The 6,507-nt window shown below is 40.2% G+C and overlaps 1 protein-coding gene across 1 annotated transcript in view; it reads left to right on the forward strand.

The window, feature by feature from the left end:
* Positions 1-6,507, forward strand: part of MS4A4A (membrane spanning 4-domains A4A) — a 141,888-nt gene that overhangs the window by 35,946 nt on the left and 99,435 nt on the right. The window lies entirely within an intron of this gene.

Consider the following 6,507-nt stretch of genomic DNA (forward strand, 5'->3'; position numbering starts at 1 on the left):
CATAACCACTGAGCCACAACAGGAGCTCCAAGATAATTTGTTCTATAGATGTTTCATTATGGAAAAATATTGTGCTAGATAATCTTCTAAACCCTGTACATGCATTGATTATTCAGTCTTCACCACAATGCCATACTAGGCACTATTCCTGCTCATCTTTTATAGATGGAGAAACTGGAGTACAAAGATTTTAAGGAACTTGCCCAAAATATCCCAGCTAGTAATGTTGCAGAGCCAAAATTAGGAACCTGTTGGTTTAGATTCAGACCTTGTGGATTCAGTTTGATGTTTTAGAGCGTTGCCTTGAGGACTTAAAGCTTTCTGCAGTGATACATGTATGACCAGCAACTCCACGCCTGTATCCTAGTGGAGGCCAGAGGGGTAGTAAAACATCAAGGGGGCCATAGGGAAGGAAAGGCTTATGTGTGTCTGTGTTGATGGGGGGAGCAGAGTGAGAGATTGGGAATTCCTAAAGGGTCAAAGTGTACCTTGTGAATTGATGGAGAATTTCCTGGATGAAAAGGAGGTCTACATCCTCCTTAGGACTCCTGGTACAGGTGTGATCCACTAACAATAAGTTTATCTTTTTGGTAATGCAGTGCACCTACATGCCCTCCTAAATATTATAAGCACAAGTGAGGCATTGTATAAATAAAGATGATTCTTTCTAAGAGAGCATCTCTGCACCACATTTCTTAATATAACGTTTTAGTTCCTTGCTAACAGCAGATCTCAATGAGGGTTTTATGACTGTACATTGGTATTGCAGTAACTTCTGATATGAGCAGGTGTTTCCACATAAGGCTCTTCCCAGACTGTGGCTCCAAGTCAATCAGCATAAACCAGATGTGACGGTTAATTTTGTGTGTCCACCTGACTGGGACGTGGGGTGCCCAGATATTTGGGTAAACAGTATTCTGGGTGTGTGGATATGTCTGGGTGAGATTAATATTTGAAATGGTAGACTCAATAAAGCACATTGCCCTCCTCAACATGGGTGGGCCTCATCTAATCTGTTGAAGGCTTGAATAGAACAAAATACTGAGCAAGAGAGAATTTGTTCTCTCTGCCTGATGATCTTTGAGCTGGGACATTGGTCTTCTCCTAACTTTGGACTCACACTCAGGCTAGAATTAATATCACCAGCTCTCTTGGAGCTCAGTTTACAAATCTTGGACTTCTCAGCCTCCATAATCATGCAAGCCAATTCCTTATAACTAATCTCTCTCTTTCTTTCTCTCTATATATGGTGTATATCCTGTTGATTCTGTTTCTCTGGAGAACCCTAATACTGATTTTATGGAAAATGGAACCTGGAGGAACAGAATTTTAAGGATGAATTTTCTGAATTGGTTCTGAGGTTTTTAGAGTTGACTCTGTACTCTGATTAGATTTACATGTTAATTACTCCAGGAGTAGAGGGCACTGATAATCCATGGCATGAGGAGTCCCCATTGTGGCTCAGTAGGTTAAGAACCTGACATAGTCTCTGTGAGGATGCAGGTTCGATCCCTGGCCTTGCTCAGTGGGTTAAGGATCCAGCATTGCTTCAAGGTATGGCATAGTTTGTGGATGCAGCTTGGATCCAGTGTTGCTATGGCTGTGGTATAGGCCTCCAACTGCAGCTCGGATTTGACCCCTAGCCTGGGACTTTCCATATGCTGCAGGTGCAGCCCTAAAAAAAAAAAGAAAAAAAAAGGAAGAAGAAGAAGCAAGGTGCTGCATAATAGAAAAGTACATGAAACAAATGTCCTTCAGCAGATAAATGGTTAAACACAACCTGGAACACCTCTGCAATGGAATAATACTCAGTAGTTGAAGAGAATGAGCTATTGATATACACAACAACATGGATAGGCCTTAAGAGAATTATCTTAGTGGAAAAACTCACTCTCAAGAGCTTAACCTTGTATGATTCCATTTGTGTAACATTTTTCGAAATGGCAAAACAACAGAGAGGGAGAACAGAGTAGTGGTTGCCAAGATACAGAGATAGGGTGGTGGTGAGGTGTTAATATGAAGAGGTAACATGAAGGAGTTGTTTTGTGGTTATGAAACAGTTCTGTATCTTGAATATTGTGATGGTTCTAGATATATACATAGGATGGAATTGTATAGAACTAAATGCAACTAAATATTCACACATACAAATGTATGCAGGGTAAGATGACAAAAACTGAATAAGGTCTGCAGTTTAATTGTATTGTACCAGTATCAGCTTCCTGTGTTTGATATTTGATATTGTGTCTCAGCTTGTATGAGATGTAGCAAGTTGGGTGAAACATTGGCTGAAGGGTATGTCTATCTTTGCATTTTCAAAGAATTTTTCATGAGTCTATAATTAGTTTAAAATGCAAAAAAAAAAGAAAAAATTAAAAAAAACTTTACAGAGGCTGAAAAGTAAAAAAAAAAAAATACATACTGAAGTATGAAATGAAATAAAGTACATGTGTGTGTTCATATTTATTTCTATGTTAGAAAATTACACAGAAAACAATTCTTGTGAACAGAAAAATCAATAAATGTGTTATAGATGGAGTAGGGGGGGAGCTACTGAAATGTGTGTTGTTATGGGTTTTTTTTTTTTTTTTCATAACAAAGAGAACAGTGAGAGAGAGAAATAGATGAGATATAAAGTCAAAGAAGGTCTGTGAAAAATATTTCCAGGCTGATGGAAAAGTGATTCTGGAATGATAGCTGTGTACCAGTGATGGAGAGTGAGTAGGCCAGCATTGCCAATGAAGACGTCTTCAAAATGATGAAATTAATAGAATTTGTAATATGAATTGTGTTAAGAGGAGACTTAGAAAACTAGTGGAGAGTTTGGGGTTAAAAAGCAAGGAGGAAAAAAGGAAATGCCATAATTCTAGGGAAAAAAAAAAAAACACTGTGCAAGAGAAAGAAAAAAATATTAAATGACTCAGCTCTGATAAATCATAAAGATATAAATACACTATATCTTTACCAAATTATGAGCTTTACAGAGACCATGAAGGGTGAGAAGTATTCGTGTGTGTGATGGTTGGGTGTTGGAAAGAGGAAGGAGAGTTAAATCTTAATCTTCCATAGTAGGAGGATCAGTGCTTCTACGCCTTTCTCATGGTGTTCATAGAAAATGATATATGGTGCATGGCTGAATTTGAAGTATTTATTTACTTATTTTTAAATTAAAAAAAATTTTTACAGCCGCACCTGTGGCATATGGAAGTTCCTGGGTTAAGGGTCGAATCAGAGCTACAGCTACAGGCCTATGCTACAGCTACGGTAATGCTGGCTTGCAGCAACACCAGGTCCTTAACCCACTGAGGCCAGCGATCGAACCCGCATCTTCACAGAGACTATGTCAGGTCCTTAACCCACTGAGCCACAACAGGAACTCCTAAATTTAAAGTATTTAGAATTCCAAATGGGTCTACTTGCTATTCAAGATAATCCTTGTATGGCTAGTTGATTTTTTTTAAACAATGTGAGTATATAAATATGATTATTGAAACTGCAAACACCACTTTGATTGCATATGTGACACGGCAACTCAGTGTTTCAGAAGGAAAAATAATACCTAAAAATATATTGAATCATTTTTCTTCCCCCTTAGCACCCATTCAGGGGTGTGATAGGAAGAATTATGGGCCCCAAGAAAATTCTATGCCTTAATTCCCAAGACTGGGAATATAATGAGATATCACACCCATGAATATGTTACCTTAAACTCTGTAGGTAAAGCTCCTAAGTATACTTCCTAATAGGGAAATTTTCCTGGATTATTTGAATGCACTGATTGTAATCCCAGGACATCTTAAAAGCAGACACAGAAGCTTGAGAAGGACTTGACAAACCCTTGCTGGCTTGAAGATAGGGGGAACCCGCATGAGAAGAACTTCAGGTGTCTTTTAGGAGCAGAGTGGCCCCCCGCAGACAGATGGCAAAGAAACAGAGACATCAAACCTACAGCTGCAAGGAACTAGATTCTTCCAATGGTAAATGAGCTTGGAAGAGGACCCCTAGCCTCTGGACCACAGACCTAGCCAGTGCTCTGATTTTAGCCATGTGAGACCATGAGCAAGTAATCTAACTAGGCTTGTCCAGGACTTCTGACCTACAGAAACTAAGAGATAATATATTTGTGTCATTTAAAGAAGCTATGTTTCTAGTAATCCGTTAAATAGTGGTAGATAATACAGGAGGATAATAGTAAGGTTCGTTCTGTTTTGAGCAAGATTTGAAGGTTTTTGCCTTAGCAACTCTATTATTCAGAGTCGGCTAACTTCTGTGACAAACAGTTCAATGCTTTCCTTGGCCTAGTGCCATAAAAGGTTTCTTAGGTCTCAGTCCAACTAAATGTTTAGCAGTGGATTTAATCTATGCACGTCTTTATAGGCAAGGCTCAGTTCTATACAGATCTCAGCCTCTTCTGGGTCCTGGACTCCCTACATCTGACCAGAACAGGAGGAGAGAGAGATTGTGAGAATAATGCAGGGGATCTTGGGGTCAAGCCTGGAAGTGAGGAGCATCACCTCATCAGCATTCCACTGGGGAGAGTCGCCTTCCTACTGCCTTAGACACAAAGAGGCTGTAAAGTATAATCTAGCCATGGAGTATTCAGTCTCACAAATGAAAATATCCTCCTGAACAACTGACTTGTGTTTCCCAAAGGATCTTGGGAATTGTAGGTATAAAGCAGTAGCATCAGAAAATCAACTCTTCACAATTTTACCAAAAAAAAAAAAAAAAAAAAAAAGCCTAAGAGAGATGTTTGGAATAAGATAGTTAAATAAAACCCTAGATTGCCTTTGGCTGCCTTCGGTCTTTTGCACCCTTCTTTATAAACTGCTTCTTCACACATTCACCTCCCCTTATTGGCTTCTAAACTCACTGATGGGATAGTATTGGGTATGTCAGACAGGGGGATAAGGAAGAGAATGCCTTGGTAAAACAAAGAGCGAAAAGTATTTTTGCAGAATGTAAAGGGGTGGGGGGGACTTCTGACCTGCTCCCTAACATCTTTCCCAGTGGAACGGAAAACCTAGGAGAGGATGGTTTTCTACATTTTCATGCTGTAAGTCTAGACCATAGGCACTGAAGTCTCATAATTTTAGGGGAAATGTATTCCAAGTATGGGATAGAAGCATCAAGTTCACAGGACACAAGAGTTCCTGTCATAGCTCAGCAGTTTACAAATCTGACCAGAATCCATGAGGACACAGGTTCGATCCTTGGCCTTGCTCAGGGGGTTAAGGATATGGTGTTGCCATGAGCTGTGGTGTAGGTCACAGATGTGGCTCGGATCTGGCATCGCTATGACTGTGGTGTAGGCCAGCAGCTGCAGCTCTGATTCAATCCTAACCCTAACCCTAACCCTACCCTTACCCCTACCCCTACCCCTAACCTGGGAACCTCCATATGCTGGAGGTTCCTAGCCTGGGAACCTCCATATGCTGTGGGTGTAGCAAAAAAAAAAAAAAAGAACAAAGTTCACAGGACACAGAGGGTCTAATGAAAACTGGGACAGTGACTTGGTGGTAAGTGGTGTGTACTAGCTGCTAATGACAAGAATTGCTTCTCCAATGACCTGGCACTATTTAAGACCGTGTGTGTGTGTGGTGTGTGTGTGTGTGTGTTGGATGGATAGGGCGCTGAATAGGCAGGGATGACCGAATGGGTTGGGTTCTCAAAGAATTTGATTAAGAATTGCCAATGTATATTTCCTGAACACCTGAGTTTGTGGACTGAACATTAAATCCATTATACAAGCACCATACAAACGTGCTAGTTTAACTGAAATAAAAGGGGGGAATCGATATTATTGAGATTAAGTTGAGTGCAAAGTGGTATCTATATGGGAACCATAGGCCAACTGAAGTAGGGACCCTATCAAGGTCAACCAACCTTGGGCTGTTGAGGAAGTTAATCCTTCCTACAGAAGCAAAGGCAACAAGGAGCACATAGCCAGTCTCTCCAGCCCTGTATGTCACTATTCTACTGCACATAATTTCATTTACCTCTAGGTGGGGGCCCTAAGCTTCCACGTATGCTCTTAAAAATCATATATTAAATCCCTGCTAGAAGGATCCTTTGTGTAGAATTCTGGAGAAGACACAGATACAGCACAATCTGGGGGTATTCACAAGAATATGGGAGAATTATTGTGGTTTCAAAAAAGAAGGAAGTTGGAGAGATATACCTGAAATACTTATTTTCGACTTCTTGAAATAGGAAAAGAAAAAAACACAGAAGCTGATGTGGGTGATGAATATTGGGGAAATAAAGGATGGTTAATGACTCCAGATGGATCAAAGACACTTCAAGGAGGAAGAAGATTGAATATGTCATTAGGTTTTGGGGGCAGGAGGGTAACTGACGGCTTTGGATCACATAGTTTACTTTGACCACAGAGGATGAAATATTGTCCTAAGTGCTGAGAAATTAGAAGCAGTGAGTGCAGGCATATGAAGGAAGCTAGAGCTACACTCTAGTGTCTAGTGTCTACACTCTAGTGTCTAGTGCATT

The sequence above is a fragment of the Sus scrofa genome, chromosome 2, assembly GCF_000003025.6.
Source record: "Sus scrofa isolate TJ Tabasco breed Duroc chromosome 2, Sscrofa11.1, whole genome shotgun sequence".
NCBI lineage: Eukaryota > Metazoa > Chordata > Mammalia > Artiodactyla > Suidae > Sus > Sus scrofa.